The 23046-nt window shown below is 42.7% G+C and overlaps 1 protein-coding gene across 1 annotated transcript in view; it reads right to left on the reverse strand.

Moving 5' to 3' along the window:
* FRAS1 (Fraser extracellular matrix complex subunit 1) overlaps positions 1 to 23046 on the reverse strand; it is a 653238-nt gene that overhangs the window by 509664 nt on the left and 120528 nt on the right. The gene's annotated exons all lie outside the window — the stretch shown is intronic.

A 23046-nucleotide genomic window follows, 5' to 3' on the forward strand; every position in this document is an offset into this window, starting at 1 on the left:
CCAACAGTAACCCTAACCACACCTCTAACCCTGACACACCCCTAACCCTAATCCCAACCCTATTCCCAACCGTAAATGTAATCTAAACCCTAACCGTAACTTTAGCCCCAACCCTAACCCTAACTTTAGCCCCAACCCTAACTGTAGCCTTAACCCTAGCCCCAACCCTAGCCCTAACCCTAGCCCTAATGGGAAAATGGAAATAAATACTTTTTTTTTATTTTTCCCTAACTAAGGGGGTGATGAAGGGGGGTTTGATTTACTTTTATAGCGGGTTTTTTAGCGGATTTTTATGATTGGCAGCCGTCACACACTGAAAGACGCTTTTTATTGCAAAAAATATTTTTTGCGTTACCACATTTTGAGAGCTATAAATTTTCCATATTTTGGTCCACAGAGTCATGTGAGGTCTTGTTTTTTGCGGGACGAGTTGACGTTTTTATTGGTAACATTTTTGGGCACGTCAGATTTTTTGATCGCTTTTTATTCCGATTTTTGTGAGGCAGAATGACCAAAAACCAGCTATTCATGAATTTCTTTTGGGGGAGGCGTTTATACCGTTCCGCGTTTGGTAAAATTGATAAAGCAGTTTTATTCTTCGGGTCAGTACGATTACAGCGATATCTCATTTATATTATTTTTTTTATGTTTTGGCGCTTTTATACGATAAAAACTATTTTATGGAAAAAATAATTATTTTTGCATCGCTTTATTCTCAGGACTATAACTTTTTTATTTTTCTGCTGATGATGCTGTATGGTGGCTCGTTATTTGCGGGACAAGATGACGCTTTCAGCGGTACCATGGTTATTTATATCTGTCTTTTTGATCGCGTGTTATTCCACTTTTTGTTCGGCGGTATGATAATAAAGCGTTGTTTTTTGCCTCTTTTTTTTTTTTTTCTTACGGTGTTTACTGAAGGGGTTAACGAGTGGGCCAGTTTTATAGGTCGGGTCGTTACGGACGCGGCGATACTAAATATGTGTACTTTAATTGTTTTGTTTTTTTTATATTTAGGTAAAGAAATGTATTTATGGGAATAATATTTTTTTTTTTTTTCATTATTTTGGAATATTTTTTTTTATTTTTTTTTACACATTTGGAAATTTTTTTTTTTACTTTTTTACTTTGCCCCAGGGGGGGACAATACAGATCGGTGATCTGCCAGTTTGCATAGCACTCTGACAGATCACCGATCTGATTGAAGTGCAGGCTGCTTCACAGTGCCTGCTCTGAGCAGGCTTCTGTGAAGCCACCTCCCTCCCTGCAGGACCCGGATCCGCGGCCATCTTGGATCCGGGTCTGGAGCGGCAGGGAGGGAGGTAAGACCCTCGCAGCAACGCGATCACATCGCGTTGCTGCGGGGGGCTCAGGGAAGCCCGCAGGGAGCCCTCTCCCTGCGCGATGCTTCCCTGCATCGCCGGCACATCGCGATCATGTTTGATCGCGGTGTGCCGGGGGTTAATGTGCCGGGGGCGGTCCGTGACCGCTCCTGGCACATAGTGCCGGATGTCAGCTGCGATATGCAGCTGACACCCGGCCGCGATCGGCCGCGCTCCCCCCGTGAGCGCGGCCGATCGGCTATGACGTACTATCCCGTCAAGGGTCAGATAGGCCCAGGTCACCTCGACGGGATAGTACGTCAAAGGTCACAGAGGGGTTAATAGTCTCCATGGGAGACTAGAAGCTGCCATAACCCAATAAGCTCTGCTACCATGCGGCGCTCATAGCAATCTGGCAGTGACAACCAAAGAAGTCTGCTGGAGACCTCTGGTTGTCATGCCAATCCATTGGTGACCCGCGGTCATGTGACACGTGCACCGATGTATGAGATTTTGTGCTTGCCGGAAGCGCGTCTTAAATGCTGCTGTCAGAGATTGACAGCAGCATTTAACTAGTTAACAGCCGCGGGTGGGTGGCCATTGGCCACCACTACAAGGCAAGGGGGAAGAGCTGGGCAAAGAGCCAGAGATGGGGCATCTAACAGATGCGTGTTTTCTAGGTGGCTGTGTTATGCTATTTTTAGGCTGGGGGGGGGGGGGCAATATCCATGGCCCCTTACCAGTCTGAGAATACCAGCCCCCAGCTGTCTGCTTTAGCAAGGCTAGTTGTCAAAAATGGGGGGGACCCCAGACCGTATTTTTTAATAATTTAAATAATTAAAAAAATAGGTGGGGACCTGTTATGATCCTTAGTGGATGAGGATCACAAATTACTCCAGCTAAGTAACAAAGCTAGGACAAGCTCTAGGGAGGTGGCAAACTGGACTGACCGCAAATCTGAACCTATCCAAACACACTAGAAGTAGCCGGTGAACGTGCCTAAAAATCCTAGACGTCTCGAGCCAGCCGGAGGAACTAACTACCCCTAGAGAAAGAAAGACCTCTCTTGCCTCCAGAGAAATAATCCCCAAAGATTTAGAAGCCCCCAACAGATAATAATGGTGAGGTAAGAGGAAGGCACATACACAGGGGTGAAAGCAGATTCAGCAATTGAGGCCCACTAATACTAGATAGCAGAAAATAGAAAAGAGAATCTATGCGGTCAGTAAAAAACCCTTACAAAATATCCACTCAGATTTCAAGAACCCCCACACCAACTAACGGTGTGGGGGGAGAAACTCAGTCCCCTAGAGCAACCAGCAAGCGAGGAAATCACATTTTAGCGAGCTGGACAAAAAAAACATAATGAACACTGATAATCAAAAAATGATCAAACAAAAACTTAGCTTGTCTTGGAGAGACTGGGAGCAAGGTAGACACAAGGAATCTGAAGAGCACTGAATACATTGATAGCAGGCAAGGAACTGAGTCTCCAGGTGAGCTAAATAGGAAACCAACCAAGGATAACGAACCAGCTGATGCTGCCAACCTGCAGAAAGACAACACTACACAGTACCACTTGTGACCACTAGAGGGAGCCCCCAAAAAAATTCACAACAGTAACCCCCCCTTGAGGAGGGGTCACCGAACCCTCATCAAGACCCCCAGGGCGATCAGGATGAGCCGCGTGGAAGGCACGAACCAAATCGGCCGCATGAACATCAGAGGCGACAACCCAGGAATTATCCTCCTGACCATAGCCCTTCCACTTCACCAAATACTGAAGTCTCCGTCTAGAGATACGAGAATCCAAAATCTTCTCCACCACGTACTCCAATTCGCCCTCGACCAGCACCGGAGCAGGAGGCTCAACAGAAGGAACCACAGGCACCACATACCTCCGCAACAAAGACCTATGGAACACATTATGAATGGCAAACGATGCTGGGAGATCCAAACGAAAAGACACCGGGTTAAGGATTTCCAAGATCTTATAAGGACCGATGAAGCGAGGCTTGAATTTAGGAGAGGAGACCTTCATAGGAACATACCGAGAAGACAGCCACACCAAATCCCCAACCCGAAGTCGGGGACCCACACCGCGGCGGCGGTTGGCAAAGCGCTGAGCCTTCTCCTGTGACAACCTCAAATTGTCCACCACATGGTTCCAAATCTGCTGCAACCTATCCACCACAGAATCCACCCCAGGACAGTCAGAAGGCTCAACCTGACCCGAGGAAAAACGAGGATGGAAACCAGAATTGCAGAAAAAAGGCGAAACCAAAGTAGCAGAACTAGCCCGATTATTAAGGGCAAACTCGGCAAATGGCAAAAAAGTCACCCAATCATCCTGATCAGCAGAAACAAAACATCTCAAATAAGTTTCCAACGTCTGATTAGTTCGCTCGGTTTGGCCATTAGTCTGAGGATGGAAGGCCGACGAAAAAGACAAATCAATGCCCATCTTAGCACAAAAAGTCCGCCAAAACCTGGACACAAACTGGGATCCTCTATCAGACACAATATTTTCAGGAATGCCGTGCAAGCGAACCACATTCTGAAAAAATAGAGGAACCAAATCGGAGGAAGAAGGCAACTTAGGCAAGGGCACCAAATGGACCATCTTGGAAAAACGATCACACACCACCCAGATGACAGACATTTTCTGAGATACTGGAAGATCCGAAATAAAATCCATGGAAATGTGCGTCCAAGGCCTTTTCGGAACAGGCAAAGGCAAAAGCAAACCGCTGGCACGAGAACAGCAAGGCTTAGCCCGAGCACAAATCCCACAAGACTGCACAAAGGAACGCACATCCTGCGACAAGGAAGGCCACCAGAAGGACCTAGCCACCAAATCTCTGGTACCAAAAATCCCAGGATGACCCGCCAACACCGAAGAATGAACCTCGGAAATAACTTTGCTGGTCCATCTATCCGGGACAAACAGTCTCTCTGGTGGACAACGGTCAGGTCTATCCGCCTGAAATTTCTGCAGCACTCGTCGCAAATCTGGGGAAATGGCAGACAAAATCACTCCCTCTCTGAGAGAGAGAGAGAGATTCCCTGAATGGAAAAATGGGTTAAATTAAAGGAATAGAAATTCTTCCAGGCATGCTCAGTTTAAAAAAATGGAATCCGTTACTGGATTCCGTCATTTGACGGACAGCGACGGATCCTGCGCTCATAGGCTTCCATTCTAGTCAACAACGGACAGCAGCGCAGGATCCGTCGCTGGCTGACTTTTCGACGCAGACAAAAAATGTTTCTTTGTACGTCTTCTCCAGACGAAGGATAAACAAATTCCGATGGATCCAGCGCACGACGGATGAAACGTGAGGCCATCCGTCGTAATCTGTTGGAGTGTGAGGAGCCAGCGCGTCCTTCCTCCATAAGTGTGAAAGAGGCCTAATACAAGTCTATGAGAAAAAGACGGATCCAGCGGGCAAATTCGCTGGATCCGTTTTTTTCACAAAACAATGGATTTTGACGGAAACAAAAAGACTGAAGTGAGAAAAAGGCCTAACGTGTATGCAGTCTTTCGCTTGGAAGCTCAGCAGTTTGCGCTTTTGACCTCTACAAAGCTAAATTTTAGGATACCATTTTAAGTCTCATGAGGATACTTTGTCAGGTTGTAAAAATCTGTTAAATTAGAGACAAAGAATAGGAATGAAAAAGAAACATGACACAAATGATGTACAATCATTCACAGACTAATGTAATGGGTAACTTAGTATCTGCTATTTCTTAACATACCGTATTTTACGCTTTGTAAGACGCACTTTATTTCCCCCAAATTTGGGGGGGGAAATGTGGGTGCGTCTAACATCTACCATTACAGGCTGGGATGAGGGGGTGTCCGCCGCCGCTACCGCCCGCCGCCGCTGTCGTCCGCCGCCGCTGCCGGGGTTGTCCGCTGCTGTCCCGGGTGATGCTGGAGGCTCCGGTGCTGCGGGGGGCTCTGGCGACATTTTGTGAAAGACCAGAGCCCCCCGGCAGTTCGTCCATGCGTTCCAGTATGACTAATTCCGGGAAAATGGCCGCCGGAATCTCGGGAGATGAGATTTCAGCGCTGAGATCTCATCTCTCGAGATTCCGGCGGCCATTTTCCCGGAGTTAGTTCCAGTATGACTGACTCCGGGAAAATGGCCGCCGGAATCTCGGGAGATGAGATTTCAGCGCTGAGATCTCATCTCTCGAGATTCCGGCAGCCATTTTCCCGGAGTCAGTCATACAGGAACGCATGGACGAACTGCTGGGGGCTCTGGCCTTTCACAAAATGTCGCCAGAGCCCCCCGCAGCACCGGAGACAGCCCTGCAGCATCGGAGACAGCCCTGCAGCACAGGAGCCCCCTGCAGACCCCTCATCCCAGCTTGCAGCACAGGAGCCCCCCTGCAGACCCCTCATCCCAGCCTGCAGCACAGGAGCCCCCTGCAGACCCCCTCATCCCAGCCTGCAGCAATGCTTCACTCCTGCCTCCAGCAACGACCCTGGGACCCTGATCCACCACAGCCACAACCCCTGGTAAGTAATAAGACGCATGGATTATAAGACGCCCCACCAATTTATTAAAAAAAGGTTTTTCCTATTTTTCTCCTCAAAATTGGGGGTGCGTCTTATAATCCGGAGCGTCTTACAAAGCGAAAAATACAGTAATTCCATCAGATAAAGCTGCAGTCAACAGAATGCAGACTATTTTGCATCAATTTCTTAGTCAGCTACAGACCACTAGCCTATAGTTTGCTTTTTTTTCCAATTGCCTCACTAGTCACTAGTGCATAAATGTGTGATTCTCCAGAATTTCTATTAGTCTATGCCTGATGAAGAGACCCAAGTAGTTTTGAAAGCTTGCAATTTGTTACCATCTTTTCAGTTAGCCATTAAAAAGTATCAACCACTGAGGACTCTCAATTCTAAATATTTTTCTCTTCACTTCAGGGTCATTTAACATATTTTGATCAAATACAATTCAAATAATAGCTAAGTTACTGCAAACTAAGGCTACTTTCACACTAGCGTTTTTGGCTGCACGTCGCAATGCGTCGTTTAGGAGAAAAAATGCATCCTGCAAAGTTGTCTGCAGGATGCGTTTTTTTCCCCATACACTTACATTACCGACGCATTGCGACGTATTGCCACACGTCTAAACCGTCATGCGACGGTTGCGTCGTGTTTTGGGGGACCGCCACCACAAAAAAAACGTTACATGTAACTTTTTTTGTGCATCTAGTCCGCCATTTTCGACCGCGCATGCGCGGCCGAAACTCCGCCCCTTCCTCCCCGGACCTTACAATGAAGCAGCGGAAGCGTCTTAAGACTGCTTCCACTGCCTAGGCGTCGGGCATTTTTTTCACAGTATGCGTCGGTACGTCGGGCCGACGCAGCGCGACGGCCCCGTACCGACGCTAGTGTGAAAGCAGCCTAAGACAACACTTTAAATAATGCACATATTTTACAGTTCAAAAGCAGTCATTAAAAGGGTTCTCCCACAAACAAAGTATATTTTAATCAATAGATCTTGAATTAAAAAAAAATGTTTTTTTTAAATAAAATGTTCCTGTTCTTATAAATGTGCCCCTGCTATGCCCTGCGTAATGGCTGTGTCTGACCGTGCAAGAACATGGTCTGATCATACCACAGCTCCTGGGCAGCGGAGCAAGCAAGAGAGTATACAGACAGAACAGAAGGGGATCACAAATGATTCTGGGACAAAGTAATTGCTACTTGTCTTTAAAAAGGCACCTCACAGAAAGAATCAGGGAGGCAAATGTTTTATATAAGGCCGGGGTCACACTTGCAAGTGCAATGCGAGAAACTCGCACGAGTCTCGCATGAATACCCGGCACTGTCGCCGGCACTTGGGACCGAAACGTTCAGCTGCATAGAAATACTTGCAGCAGCACGCTCCGGTCCGAGTGCCAGAGGCAGTGCTGGGTATTGATGTGAGACTCGTGCAAGTTTCTCGCATTGCACTCGCAAGTGTGACCCCGGCCTAACAAAAAAATCATCTGCTATTCCATGCTGTCCTGCCTGTATACTCTCTTTTGCTTCGTGCTCTGCCCAGGAGATGTGGTATGATCAGACCATGTTCCTGCATGGTCAGACACAGACATTACACTGTACACAGCAGGGGCACATTAAGACTGTGTTTTCACAGTCAGGAAACGCTGCGAGATTGACGCTGCGTAGAGCAGCAGCGTCAAACCCGCAGAGTCCAGATGTTACAGCATAGTAAACGTACATGCGGCTCGTCTTTTCAGAACGCAGCATGTTTGTTTACAATGCGGCGACGCTCCGTCGCAGCGCCATAAATTTACCATAGACAATCATTAGATGCAGTAAAACCGCATCTAATGATTAGTCACATGCGTAGTAACTGCGTTACCGCAGCTTACTATGCATGTCTACTAATTTACATGCTGGCTTACCTGTACCGCCACCGGCTGGTTCTCACGGTCAGCTGACCGTGAGTGCTAGAATGTAGGTGATCGCTGGGGAGTTATCTCCAGCGATCATCTACAGGTTCTGCTATGTCTGGATGTCAGGCATCCAGATGTAGCAGAGCTGGACTCGTCGTGGGACACTCGTTATTAAATGGACTACGTCGGATTCAGGGAGTATACTGTTGGTTTATTATTTTTCATTTTTTCTAGGAAACGAGGGCTTCGCTTGGATTACCAGTACAATAAAAATATGGTCAAAACTGTGTGGTGTTTTATTTCATTAAAATACTTTATTCTGCATGTGTTGTGTTTTATTAACCCTTTCACTACTATAGGATTAGTAATGGTAGGAGTCTTATTGACGCCTCTCCATTACTAAGCCTGCAAAATGTCACCTTACAAAGGTGACATTAACCCCTTATTACCCCATATCCCACCGCTACTCGGGAGTGGGAAGAGAGAGGCTAAGCACCGGAATTGGCGAATCTTACAGATGCACCATTTCTGGGGCGGCTGCGGGCTGGTATTTGTAGCCGGGGGGGGGGGGGGGGGGCCAATATCCATGGTCCCTCTCTAGGCTATGAATATCAGCCCGCAGCTGTCTGCGTAGCCTTTCTGGCTATAAATTATAGGGGGACCCCCAAGTCATTTTTTTGGGGGGGTCCCCCTATTTTTATAGCTAGTAAAGGCTACGCAGACAGCTGCAGGCTGATATTCATAGTCTGGGAAGCTCCATGGGTATTAACCCCTTCCCAGGCTACAAACATCGGTCCCCCAGTCGCTGGCTTTCCCTCTCTGGCGCAGAAAATTGCGCGGGCGCCCACGACATTTTTTTTTTTTTTTCAAATTTAATTTTTTTTTTTTAAATTAAACATATTGCGTTTAAGACTGGGACCAATACCCGGCACTGCCGCGGGCACTCAGCACCGGAGCATTCAGCTGCATAGAAATACATGCAGCCGCACACTCCGATCCAGAGTGCCAGCGGCAGTGTCGGGTATTAAGATGCGAGACTCGTCCGAGTTTCTTGCATGTGTGATCCATCTATCGTATCTTCTATCTATCGTATCTATCTATTTATTATCTATTTATCTATTATCTATCTATCGATATATCTATCGATAGATAGATATATTTATAGATAGATATATCGGTAGATAATAGATAGATATATCGATAGATAGATAATAGATAAATACGATAGATGGATACGATAGATCGATAGATACAATAGATATCTATCGTATCTATCTATTGTATTCATCTATCGTATCTATCGATCTATCTATCTATCTATCTATCTGTGTGTGTAAACATTATTCTTCAATGGAGTATGTAAATGAAGAGGTTGGACAAGAAATGACATCACAATTCTTTTTTTTTGTATATCTTTATTTAGCTTACAAAAACACACAAATCTGCATGAAAAAAAAACGCATGTAAAAACGCATCAAAAACGCAGGTGACCTGCCAGTGACCTAAGGTGCAGATTTTACCTGTGTCAAATCCTGAGCAAATCCTGATGCAATCCTGAACGTGGAAACATACCCTTATAAGATTATCTCAGCACAGGAACATTGCTTTTTAACACATCCAATTCTGAAACTTATTTTTATTTCAAGATCTATTAATTAAAATGTACTTTGTTTGTTGGAAAACCCATGTAAACAAAGTTCACACTTTACATTAAGGGTACCGTCTCACAGTGGCACTTTGGTTGCTACGATGGCACGATCCGTGACGTTCCAGCGATATAGTTACGATCTCGCTGTGTCTGACACGCTACTGCGATCAGGGACCCCGCTGAGAATCGTACGTCGTAGCAGATCGTTTGAAACTTTATTTAGTCGCTGACATCGCTGCATCGGTGTGTGTGACGCCGATGAAGCAATGTCTTCACTGGTAACCAGGGTAAATATCGGGTTACTAAGCGCAGGGCCGCGCTTAGTAACCCGATGTTTACCCTGGTTATCATTGTAAATGTAAAAAAAAAAAAAACACTACATACTTACATTCCGGTGCCTGTCACGTCCCCGGGCGTTCGCTTCCCTGCACTCCTCCTGCATCCTGTGTCAGCGCCTGCCGGCCGTACATCAGAGCACAGCGGTGACGTCACCGCTCTGCTTTACGGCCGCGCTTACACAGGATGCAGGAGGAGTGCAGGGAAGCGGTCACCGGGGGACGTGACAGGCATCAGAAGGTGAGTATGTGTTTTTTTTTTTTTACATTTACAATGGTAACCAGGGTAAACATCGGGTTACTAAGCGCGGCCCTGCGCTTAGTAACCCGATGTTTACCCTGGTTACCCGGGGACTTCGGCATCATTGGTCTCTGGAGAGCTGTCTGTGTGACAGCTCCCCAGCGACCACACAAGGACTTTCCAACGATCATGGCCAGGTCGTATCGCTGGTCGTGATCGTTGGAAAGTTGCTGAGTGTGACAGTACCCTAAGAAAGGCACACTTAAAACTACACAATGAACCATGGTAAAAAGTGGCAGCTGTTTTTCTAAAGCAGAATGTATTGCCTCTGCTTCAGGAAATTCACACTTCTTATTCCACATTCTACTGTCCTTCGCATTCTGCCTACTAGGATAACATATGAAATAAAAATAACTTATCCCTGGAGCTCCCTAACAAACCACAGGTTGCTATAGTAACAGTAGTGTTGGCATCAATTATTTTGTCCTTTAATTATTATTATGATCTTATTTATTTTTGGTTCCTTGTCATGGACAGAAACTGACTGTGTGGTTATCCACACCCCAAAAATATATGATATGATATGTCTCTATAAAGTCTATTTAATATCTAAATTCTAAACCTTTCAATTGCTATAGTTTCACATCCAAACTCCACAGCATCTGACCAAAGAAATGCATATATCTTGTAATCATATTGGTGCGGATAGGGTACAATCCCTCTATCAGTATTTGGTCAGTATTTTCCATCAGCATTTGTAAGCCAAAACAGGAGAGTCCAAGGCGGTGCAGCGGTGTCCATGCTGTGCAGTGAGAGGCAGTGACCCAATCAAGTTCAAAACAAAAACGTGTTTAATGTCCAAAAAGAAAACTCACACAATGCACAGCATGCTGTATCCTCCAGATCGCAGCCGGGAAAACAAAAGACAGTCCGGGTTCGGTTGCCGTGAGCGACCGCACTACTGTGCATGCAGAGGTGCCAGACCTTTTGGCTCAGTTTGGCCATGTGTTGCCTCACACAGGGAGGCTCTGCAGACCGACTGCTCAGTCTGCCAGCAAACTCAAAACTGACACATCCAAACCCTTTTGCAGGGTTTTTTTCCTGTCTTCCAGACTCTGTGGCCATGGGCCATTTATAAGATCTGGGCTGGAGGAAACGGACCGGCCCCACTACCTTCCTGCAGCCTGATTCAAAAATAAAAGCCCATACCTGGTTTTCCTGAACAATTTCTTGGTCAAATAACTTGACCAAGTTCACATTCACTTTTATTCTGCCTTGTGAGCACAGGGCACTCCAGCGGATCTGAACACATCCTGGGGGACACATAGCGACCCTCACATATGACCCCGGTCACTGCCTCACACCATGCATACTCATCGTTAATATACAGACTAAGTGTAAACTTTTTTTTGTATCTTTGTACAGTATCTTTTTTATTTATCTCATTCTGCTCCTAGGTGCATCTAACGTCACATAGCTGAAAAGGTAGTCCTTGTGTGATCTGTTAAAACTACATTACCCAGCAGCACTTCCTTCTCCTCAGTGCTGCAGAGCCCTCCCCCTCTGCTGATTGCTCATAACAAGCTCCACCTCTCTGAGTTATTATCCATCTAATCTAAGTAAAGAATTCACCTTATGCTTTTGTACATTATTTTCTCCCCGCTATGCCGATTTTATCTTCTGCCACATATATCAGTATAGCTGCCTCTGTGGTTTTAAATCATTAGTTGGTTATAGAAAGTTATTAGCCCTCTTGCCTTTCTCCACAACGACATTGCAGAGCTGTGTTTGTAGACTGCAGCAGACTGATCGGTTTTGTGAAACTGCAAATGTTGTTCTGTTGATGCATATAGCAGAGGAATATCTTCTGCCATATGCATCAATAGAGAAACACTTGCAGTTTCTGATCACAGGTCTCACTGTAGCAGGTAGCAAATACAACTCAACTAATCCCAACCCCAGTATACAGCTTAATACCACAGTATATCTTTTCTAACCCTCTATATAGGGTCATCATGCATTACAATGCTCCTTTCAATCCCTTTCTTTGCATTATATCTCTCCTTTCAGCTTCACTGTATATGGCCTAATCCTGCAGTATATCACCCATCTCTAAAGGGTCATCCCATAGGGAAGTGATATGTTGATATGTGCAAAACCGAGCAGATTTTAACTTGCACAAAGTAATACATAGTTGTCTACATTATTATCAGACCATATTGTAGTTTTGGAAATAACCCTTTAATAAGTATAGATACGTTATTAAAAATGCATTAAGATTTAATCCACTTTTCCACACTAGAAACTGCAAAATTTAATACATGGTGCATGGTTGAGAATTAGTCACATGTCGTACAATTGGAAGGAATTGAAAGGTGCAGATACGTACAGGCGTTTTTCCAAGTATTTACCGTATTTATTGTAAGCAACATATTTCAAGATATGACTGGCAAAGAAATTAAAAAACTAAACACGCTGCACGCCCACCTATCAGCAATACAAAACAGACTATAATGGAAGCTCCAGCTTCTCTACAGCAGGTCATAAATCATACAGCACAAGATGCCATTATTTGTTATTAACATATTACATTTCCTCAGTGAAATACATCACACATTAAAGAAATGAATTGAGCACTCTGATAACATGCTCTATTTATTGAGATGTTACTAAAAGACTAGTGACAGGGTGCCTTATCACCAACATTGTTTACAGCAGGGTATTATTTCAATGACGCATTTGGGAAATTGCTTTAACACCTGTAAATATTGAAACATATGCTTAAAAACGAGGACGCACAAACAAGAAAGTATAGCTTCTCCGTAAATTCATTTTTCTTATTGACTGAACTTGCTTACAAACATTAGTTTTCAGCCACATTATAGGGGCCTCTTGTTGTGGCTAAAAAGAAAAAAACTGCCATAACAATGAAAAATGCCAATATGACTGCACACAAAGTACTTAATTCTAACTGACTAATATATGCCAGTTTTGGGTGGAATTCACTATCAAAACAAATAGATCAGTGTCCTTTTCAAATTATTACGAGCTGATCTGCAGTACCCAGGAGTGGCCACTATACAGTGTATAGTGCTGTGGTATTCCGTTACGTATGCTATTTACTTCTGGCCACTGACAGAGTTAGACAGATGATCGATGGGGGTGCCGGATGTCGACCCTCCCCCCACACACAAAACTGAATTTTATAATGTGATAGTAGGGAGCTGCCCCTTAATTGTAGACTGCTCAAATTTTCACATCCCTGACTGGGCCTTTGGAAAACATGTTCCCAAGCCCCCTTCAATTAAAGGGAATCTGTCACACTGTTACACTAGTCCTACCTGTATGCCTCATACTAGTGGTCTTGTTGTTGAAAAATCTTATTTTCTTTCTTTATGCTAATGATTTCTTCCAGGCTCCAGGGCTTGAGGTGCCTCGAAGAAAATCCCTGCCTCCTGTCTTAATTTTAATACCACCCCCTCCCATGCTCGTCAGTTCTGGCACCAGAATCCCACGTCTGTGCCCTCCACTCTGTCCAAAATGAGTACCCTTTCCTCCCTTCTATGGGCACTGTATTCAGGGATTTTCTGCACAGGCGCCGGTGACTTCGGCTCCAGTGTGTGCAATGATAAGGTGCTCTCCCCTCTTCCTCCCTGCATAGTCATTGCTATGTACACATGGTTCCTAGCGAGGACTATGTAAGATGTAAGAACATTGCTGTACACTCTTATTAATTTTGGAATATGACTACCAGTATGAAACTTTAAACTTGACTGAACTACCTTGCTTTCCGAGAAGTCACAGTCCACAAAATGACTTTCTTTAACTATGGCTAACAACATTATTCTCATTTATAGCATATTCATCCCAAAGGCGCTTGGAAGGGTAATATAAAACATACTGTTTTTGTTTGAATAAAAGTATTATTTGACCTGTAACTTGGTAACTACTTTTAGAATAATTTATACATGCAGATTTGGAAAATGATTTTAAGCCTGCATGATCTGTCGAATTTTAATACACATGAGTTGGTAGACGTTGGAGCAATATATGGGTCCATTGCTTCACTTCTTTTTCTTGCCAATGTGCACGATAAAAGAAAAGCTTTCTGTCCTGAGCTGCAAAGTGAAGACGTATTGTAATTTATAGGTCAAATCAGAAAGGAAGTTGCAGCCTTCCATTACTAAACATTATGGGAGAGAGGTGCAAATATTGTTCAAAGAAGAAAAGGAATTGTAAAACTTTACAGCCCAAGGACTTAACCTGAAGTGTGATTTATGGTGGTGTTCAGCTGGACTGAGGAATGTAAGGGTTTTCTAAGTATTACTAGATTGTACACTTTCTTATCCACCGCAGCACACACATTCTCAGCAGTAAGAACACAGCAATGGTTTGTGCAGAATGGTCCGGATTTTGTCTTCTTTTCGGCTTTATTGGTCACATGATGGTTGGCATTGCACTGTGAAAATGTTAGCTTAACTGACAGTCTGCAGGGAAATAGTAGGGAATATAATGTATAAAATAACGGAACCTCTTCATAAATATTCCAGCAGCTATGGAACTATCCCAAAATATTTTGGCTAAACACAAAGATCTTCCTTTTCAGTACGCATCTGTATGGAATAGCACAAGCAATTATGCTGATCCCCATTATAAAAAAGGTATGGAGCCGCATACTAGACCAACCCCTGCCACAAGGACACATTTTAGACATACACAGGGTGAATGGAGTCCTAAAGATATGTTCGCTGTTTGCAAATACAAGTAACTCTTTCTTGATAAAATACATAATAGTCCATCACTTGTGGGGTCTCATGTATGGAGAGGGCTCAGACCATCCTTGGCAGATCAAGGTTGTGTCTCATTTACCTGTAATAGCAGGGACATGAGCTTTGTGTTTAACCATTTAAATAATATTGTATGGCTGATGCTCCACACTTTTCCTACATTAAAATTAACGACATTAAAAAAAAAAATCATACAATTTTAGCGTATGTGCACACGTTAAGTATTTGCTGCAGACATTTATTTGTTTACCAAAAATATGTCTCTTGGCTGAAGAAAAGCTGCATAAAATACAAGCATTTTTGTTGCTTTTTTTCCCCATTAATTTGAATGGGTGAAAAGCACTGAACTAATAATAATAATAATAATAATAATAATAAATCTTTACTTTTATATAGCGCTAACATATTCCGCAGCGCTTTACTTGCACATCATCATCACTGCTCCCGATGGGGCTCACAAATTCCCTCACTCTTTGGAGTGTGGGAGGAAACCGGAGAACCCGGAGGAAACCCAGGCAAACACAGGGAGAACATACAAACTCCTTGCAGATGTTGTCCTTGGTGGGATTTGAACCCAGGACCCCAGGCTGCAAGGCTGCAGTGCTAACCACTGAGCCACCATGCTTGACATACGCTGCACAAACTTCAAATCTGCAAGGAAAAAAATAAGAATCTTGTGCTTGAGATTTAAAAAATATCATTCACTTTGCTAGCACAATATAATGCTTCATTTTTTGCAGAAAAAAACAGGGTGTTTTACCTGCGGATTCTGCAGAATCCACAGAATCCATGCAGAAAAATCCGCAATGGAATCCGCAACGTGTGCACATACCCTAAGTCATCACCATACATGAAGACTAAATTGTTTTAGGTTTACACAATATGTAAAACCTAATGGGTCAGAGAGTCCCCCTCCAATTTCCTAAGCAAAGGGTGACCCCACTTCTGCCCCCTTCTATTTTATACTATTCACATTGTATACACAGAAAGATGCAACGATGAATCCTGCACTTAAGCTAACAGCTTTAAAGTATGCGTATTTATGTGAAATGTATGTCTTGTCTGAACCAAGGGGTTAATATGCCATTTATACTGAGGCAAACCCAATTACTCCTTATGTAGGGATTATGGTGTTTTCAAACAATACAATGGGAGCTCTGTTAAAAGGGGTTTCAAGAATGCCTTCTTCCTGATTTTCTCCACCTCAAATAAGGTTCTCCGGTGTATTAGGTTACAGAGAGCACGTCAGTCATCATAACTGTACCTTTCTGTCAGCATACGTCACGTAAAATACAGGAGCAACAGAAAACAACCCTCAGGGCTTATTATCAGTGACTAATGTTCAGTGGTTGAATGCTTACAGAAGTTTGGATATTTAATACTGTGACAATGGTTCATTAGTGTGCCCATATGCTTGCTACATTCACAGTATCTGCAACCATCGGACTAATATGGAACTCCAGATACAAACAGAGAAGTCAGTAGCCACTCTCCCCTGAACCATTCACACCTCCTTTACATCTTGTAAGGAGAAGACCTTGAGGAGCCATGTTTGTTGCCGAACTAAATATTAGATATAATTCCCACCATAGACTCCACCATTATTATTAATATGTACAAATGACCGCTTGGATCATGACAGATGACCATCAGAATGCTATGAGCTGGAAACATAATTAGGGAAATGGCTAAGTTATTTGGATACCAGGAAATTATTAATCCATGAGGTAGAGGAGCAAATAAAAAACTTGCATTGAAACAGTTTAAAGAGAACCTGTCACCTGAAAAAAGGCTATTTGCAGATATAGGGTTAATAGCGTTGTGAACCTGTCAGACTCCCACACTTAAGAGTGCTGCTGCCGGGAAGAAAGGAACTTTATTCGTCCTGGTTCTGTTTGGGTATCAGTCACGAGAGTGCAGCCGGCACGGGTTCAATCATTGCTCTGTACAGAGAGCAGCAGCTGTAACCGTGCCCCCACACTGACAGACAGTCGGCCCTAAATCTGATCTTGCTGTCAGTCAATGACGGTCAATGTTACTTGAGCGGAACAATGTCCAACCCCACCCCAAACCAAAACAAAACATCCCTAACAAACACAACCATTGGTTTGCCATATGTTTTGTGAATGTCTAAAACAAAGGAACACTGCCAGGATGGAAGAAATACAGTATCCCCAGGGACTTCGACAGGTTCATTCCAATATAGAGCTCCATCGGGATTTCCATTGGAATATAGCTTTTCGGGGATTCTGACTGAAACCCCAATGCCGTGCTCGGTGGAGAGTGCTGTATTAATGTGAACCTTGTCTTAGGATGAAATCACACATGGCAGACTTGTTTTTGACTATGTACATCGCAATGATGTTCATTTTGTAGCAAGCATGTATATTTCTGAAAACCCTATGTAGATTGTGAGCCTTCGCGGGCAGGGTCCTCTCTCCTACTGTACCAGTTATGACTTGTATTGTTCAAGATTATTGTACTTGTTTTTATTATGTATACCCCTCCTCACTTGTAAAGCGCCATGGAATAAATGGCGCTATAACAATAAATAATAATAATAATAGATCAAAGTGAAAGTCACAGAAATTTCAGCAACAAATCTGCTGCGGCGTGTAAGGCTACTTTCACACATCAGTTTTTTGCCTTCAGACATAATCCGGCTATTTTTGAAAAAAACGGATCCGGTGAAAATTGTGAAAAACTGATGCGCCGGATCCGTTTTTTTGCTGGATCCGTTTTTGTTTACCGGGCCTAGAGTTTGGACTAGAAGGAGAGAGAGCGACTCAAGAATGGAAAACGAAGCTACGGGGCATGCTCAGTGTAAAAATACCGGAATCCGTAAACTGATCCACTCAGTTCACCTCACGCTTCATCTTTTATCGCTTTACGGTTTATCGCTGGAACCGTCGCTGTGCGGATTTTCACCGGACAGACAAAACGTTCCTCTGTAAGTTTTCTCCGTCCGCCGGAAACATAATTTTTGACGGATCCGGCTGACGGATGAAACGTGTGGCCATCAGGCGCAATCTGGCGCTAATACAACTCTATGAGAAAAAAACGGATCCGGCGGGAAAAAAAGGATCCGTTTTTTTTAAAACTCGCCGAATTGTGCCTGACGGCAAAAACCTGATGTGTGAAAGTAGCCTAAATTAGCCGTAATACACACTACAGTGTAATTGGTGTGCCAGACGATGCGGCACTTTATAGGTGCCGACTAACCCCATTTATTATTCTCTGTTAAGTTTCAATCTCCTGTGTTCTATAGCAGGCTATTACACTTTAACTGAATTTGCTGCTTTTCCTGCATACTGATGTTTTTCCCTGAAATCCCTTAAATGATGGATAAAAAATAGAATCTCATCTTCAGGTACAGAGACAGTATAACTCTGCTCTCAGAATGATTTTAAGTCTATATACGGTAGTTTATTATAATACTATTAAAATAAAATATACAGTAGAAGTGGCTATTTTACAGATGTGAGAGATATTCCCATAATGTACTTTAACCTTATGATAGCACCTCCTAGTGATGATATTAGCTTCAATTCAGGCATTAAACAACATTATGTTGGAAAAAGGTGATGCGCAAGTACTATGTTTACCTTGTATCGGGGAGAAATAAGGACAGCTCAGCAAATCAGGGATAAATTGTGCAGCTCAGCGCACTCTGGAAAGATTGATGAAGTTTAGGAAATGATGATGTGTTTTGAGGCATAGTATTATTTGCCTAAGGTCACTCTCTGCTTGCCATGAACTGAGGTTTCCTGATTAAGAGTCTAAGGATGCACAGCAAGTTGTCTCCTGTGGGGAAGAAAATATCTTGGAGTTGGAAATATAAAGTTTAGAAATCTATACTGCAGATATTTTTATTATAAACCTAGCAAAAAATAGTGTATTAGTCTTAAAGGGGAGTTAATGATTTGTTAATGGTTGCAAAAGAGGGCAATGGGGGTTCTAAAATAAAATGTAAAAAAAGCAAACAAATAAAAAACATATACTGGTCAACTGCAGTGGTCACATTCCATCCAAGCAAAAAGAAAGAGCCATGAAGAATTATGACCGCTACAGCTAATCAATGGCCGCCGATTAGTAGTCATATGATGTGCCCTGGTAGAAGAAGCTCTGTAAATGTGTACGGCACATTATAGACAGATTCTCTGTTGATTTACATAGTAATTTTACTAGATCTAGAAAAAAAACCTTTTTCAATAAAACTTCACATAATGATAGAAGTAAAACCAAACTATTAATAAAAATATACAAAAGACTAAAATATGCTCCCCCTGGCATCCCCAGACACGTCACCGAAGCCTTAGGACGCACCCCCAGGCTGAACTCTCCAGGCAGTGCCAAGTCGGAGACCACACTGGCTAGCTCCAGCGGTATACTTGCCTGTCTTCCAGAGATGACCTTCCGGAGCTGGTAATCCTCCCTGGACACTGCTCCACCTGCTCCGCTCACTAACGTGCAGTCCACCATGAACCCACTGTGGAGCTTCCAGGGACCCCGTGCCGACTGAGGCAGTGGACCCCAGCTGCCTGAACTGACCGGCTGCACCTGGGAATCCAACGAATCTTCTTAACAGGTATGTCTGACAAGGTTCCCTGTCAGGGACAGGAAACCAACTGATGCGGGGGAGAGGTACCGCCCTTTTATGTCTGTAGGTTTCCTGTCCCTGAAGGGCAGATCCCCTCTCTCGTGGTACTGTCATGGGAGATCGAATAAATATTAGTTTAATATAGTTATCAGCAGTGCATCAAGTGACACTTCTCCCGGATATGTTCTCTCTCTAAAGTCCTTTGGACTGGTATCGTACAGCAGCTGATACATGTGATTGTTACATGTTGCTAAGGTGCAACACTACTAGTTGAGCAGATCCATGTTGGTTTCTGTGCTTGTTTTACAGTTAAAACCCTATTTTGCACTCTCTTATTTCCGTTTTCCACATTACTGTGGTGAGAATGGACATTCCAAATCTTAATGCTGCCAATGCCATGATATTCATAACTGGAATAACCCATGAAGGGCTGGAGACACAGGACAGTACATGTGAAAAGACTGATTGAGATATATTGTTTGCAAGAGATGTTAATGGTTCCTCCTATTCACATACAGCATGAGATGGGTACCCACGGTGCCAGGGTTAGTTACTCGACTGATTATATCCACCTGCAACAATAACTGGTTGGAAAAAAAAGTACTAAATGGTGACTATTACTATGTTTGTTGGTAGCTCTTTTCAGTTCATTCTGGTTGCCAAGCGGGAGACTCCCCTTGATGGCATCTATATGCCCTAATAAGCATATGGACAGGAGTTGTAATTTTGGTATAACCCCCTTAAAAAAGATATGGCAAACCTGCTTTTCTCACTGCAGTATTCTAATATAGGGATATACTGTATTCTGTTTCAGTTAACCAATGAAGAATAAAACAAAAATACAAGTATAAATCCAAGGCACAAATTCCTAAATTAAAAGATATAAACTTGTCATTATAATTCTTTTGTTAATTCTTTATTAGTAAATGAAAATTGTTATAAAAAAGCATGGAAAAATAAGGGTACTTGAAGGCTATTAAACGTCATATTATTATTATTATTATTATTATAGCGCCATTTATTCCATGGCGCTTTACATGTGAGGAGGGGTATACATAATAAAAACAAGTACAATAATCTTAAACAATACAAGTCACAACTGGTACAGGAGGAGAGAGGACCCTGCCCGCGAGGGCTCACAATCTACAATGGATGGGTGAGGATACAGTAGGTGAGGGTAGAGCTGGTCGTGCAGCGGTTTGGTCGATCGGTTGTTAATGCAGGTTGTAGGCTTGCTGGAAGAGGTAGGTCTTCGGGTTCTTTTTGAAGGTTTCGATGGTAGGCGAGAGTCTGATATGTTGTGGTAGAGAGTTCCAGAGTAGGGGTGATGCGTGAGAGTAATCTTGTATATGATTGTGGGAAGAGGAGATAAGTGGGGAGTAGAGAAGGAAATCTTGTGAGGATTGGAGTTTGCGTGCAGGAAAGTACCAGGAGACGAGGTCACAGATGTATGGAGGAGACAGGTTGTGGATGGCTTTGTATGTCATGGTTAGGCTTTTGTACTGGAGTCTCTGGGTAATGGGGAGCCAGTGCAGGGATTGACAGAGGGGAGATGCCGGGGAATAGCGGGGGGACAGGTGGATTAGTCGGGCAGCAGAGTTTAGAATAGATTGGAGGGGTGCGAGAGTGTTTGAGGGGAGGCCACAGAGCAGGAGGTTACAGTAGTCGAGGCGGGAGATGATGAGGGCATGGACTAGGGTTTTATATGTAAGATATTTCAATCTTACCTGATGAGGGCATGGACTAGGGTTTTATATGTAAGATATTTCAATCTTACATATGAAGAGGCACAAAATTATACTTGACCTAAACCTTTATGTAACTGGTGATTCCTACAAGTGAGGTCACCCAGCATAGTCTCCAGTTTTCCACTTGCAAAGCTCTTCATACAAACCGTTTAACTTTGTTCTAAATAGTACACTTAAATTCCCTTTTCTTTAGAAAGCATAAACTTCGGAAAAACAATAACTACGTACTACTTTCTTCATATAAGGCCCTCACTGATTCGGGGCTGGTAACCTACAAATGTACAACTGTATGCATTTTCTCCAGCAAGGCTCCTATGAATGGATGATATATCACTCTGCGCCCGTGCATGGTCCATTTCACTGTGTGCTCTGAATAATATTTGCCATGTTAACTGTGTGACCATTTTCTTCTGCTACAAGAAGGAGAGAGCATTCTCATATGAAACCGAGACAATTTCAGAATTAATGGACCATCAAAGTGTTTCTTCTATATTTCCTTTCCTCGGGATGATACAAGATAAAGATAAATTACTAGATATGGTCTTGGCAGAGAAAATTAACTAGCAGCTCTAAACACAGAGGTGATGAAATCGTGATTTATACTAACAAAATCGGGCACTATAATCCATCTATGTATCATTTTAGTAATGTTATCAGGCAAAGCTCAAAGGAAGTAAACAATATAGTATTTGTGCAAGGGACTTATCGGATTATACTAATGCGAGCTGAACAATTACAGCATGAGCATAGTCACCTGAAATGCCACAGATTAATTGCGCATAAACCTGAATACATATTTGTAAAACCCAAACTATTTAGAAGCAAAATCTTTATTGAAGATATGAAAATAAAGATTGCCAACTCCTGCACCGTAATAATTTTCCTATATAAAATTGTAGGAAAAAAACATTGGTATATAAAAAAATAGATAGGGTAAGTAAAAAAAAATTGAAGACTTCGGTACATTTTTTTCTTGCTTTTTATTTGCATTCATTACAATTGTGTTACATTTATTTATTTTTTATGGTTTTTCCTTGTTCATATATTTTATTAGTCATGTAATTAATAAATTCATTATCTATATTTGTATTATTTTGCTTGTATGCCCCTATTTTTTCTTTTGGTTAAGATCGAATATTTACTGTTTTTTGCCCCATGAGATTTCTCTTTTAGGAGCACACTATGTTTGTGGCCATTATTGAGTGCATACGCTCAGGAGGTATGTGCCAACAGTGGCCGCTCTCAGGATGGATGCCTAGGCATCCATCCATCCATCATAATGACCCATTGTATCACACAGTCTGCTGTGCTTTCCTATATAGGTAAACAACAATATGCAATGCAGTTGCATACATATCAGGTGGAGGCAGAAAAAAAACCCATTTCATTTATTACACAATGCTGTTGCATTTTGGCCTACCTTTTGCCAAATAATAACCTTCAGATATTTTTTTATTATGCCCTGATACAAAAAAAAATACTTCACTTTTGTAATGACTGGATATATGTAGCTTGAAGGTGGGACTTATTTAAAACTTTATTGGATTTTCATAATGTGAAGAATTTTCATGTACTTTCTTGATTTTTATCTTCTTTCCAGCAATTACAATGCAATTGTTCCAAACTAATGGACAATGACATTTTTTTATGCTGCATTCATTGAAAGGTGTTTCTTCCTTGTTGAAATTATTTACACAATTTAGTTTCAGGTAATAGATGTTGTTCTAAGTCTGGACCACTAGAGCATGTTACAGAGCATTATGTCTTTTTGGATAGCTTACCTAGGAGTAAAATTATTTTTTTTACTCTTTTTTTTCATTACCGCCCTTTAGAATTATACTAAAAAGACAACAAGAAAAATAAAATGAATAACTTGAAGACATTACTTTTGCATTATTCATTTGTAAATCTGGTAGCTTTTCTTGTCTTTAAGAAAAAAAAAATA

This window comes from Ranitomeya variabilis, chromosome 1, assembly GCF_051348905.1.
Source record: "Ranitomeya variabilis isolate aRanVar5 chromosome 1, aRanVar5.hap1, whole genome shotgun sequence".
Classification (NCBI taxonomy): Eukaryota; Metazoa; Chordata; class Amphibia; order Anura; family Dendrobatidae; genus Ranitomeya; species Ranitomeya variabilis.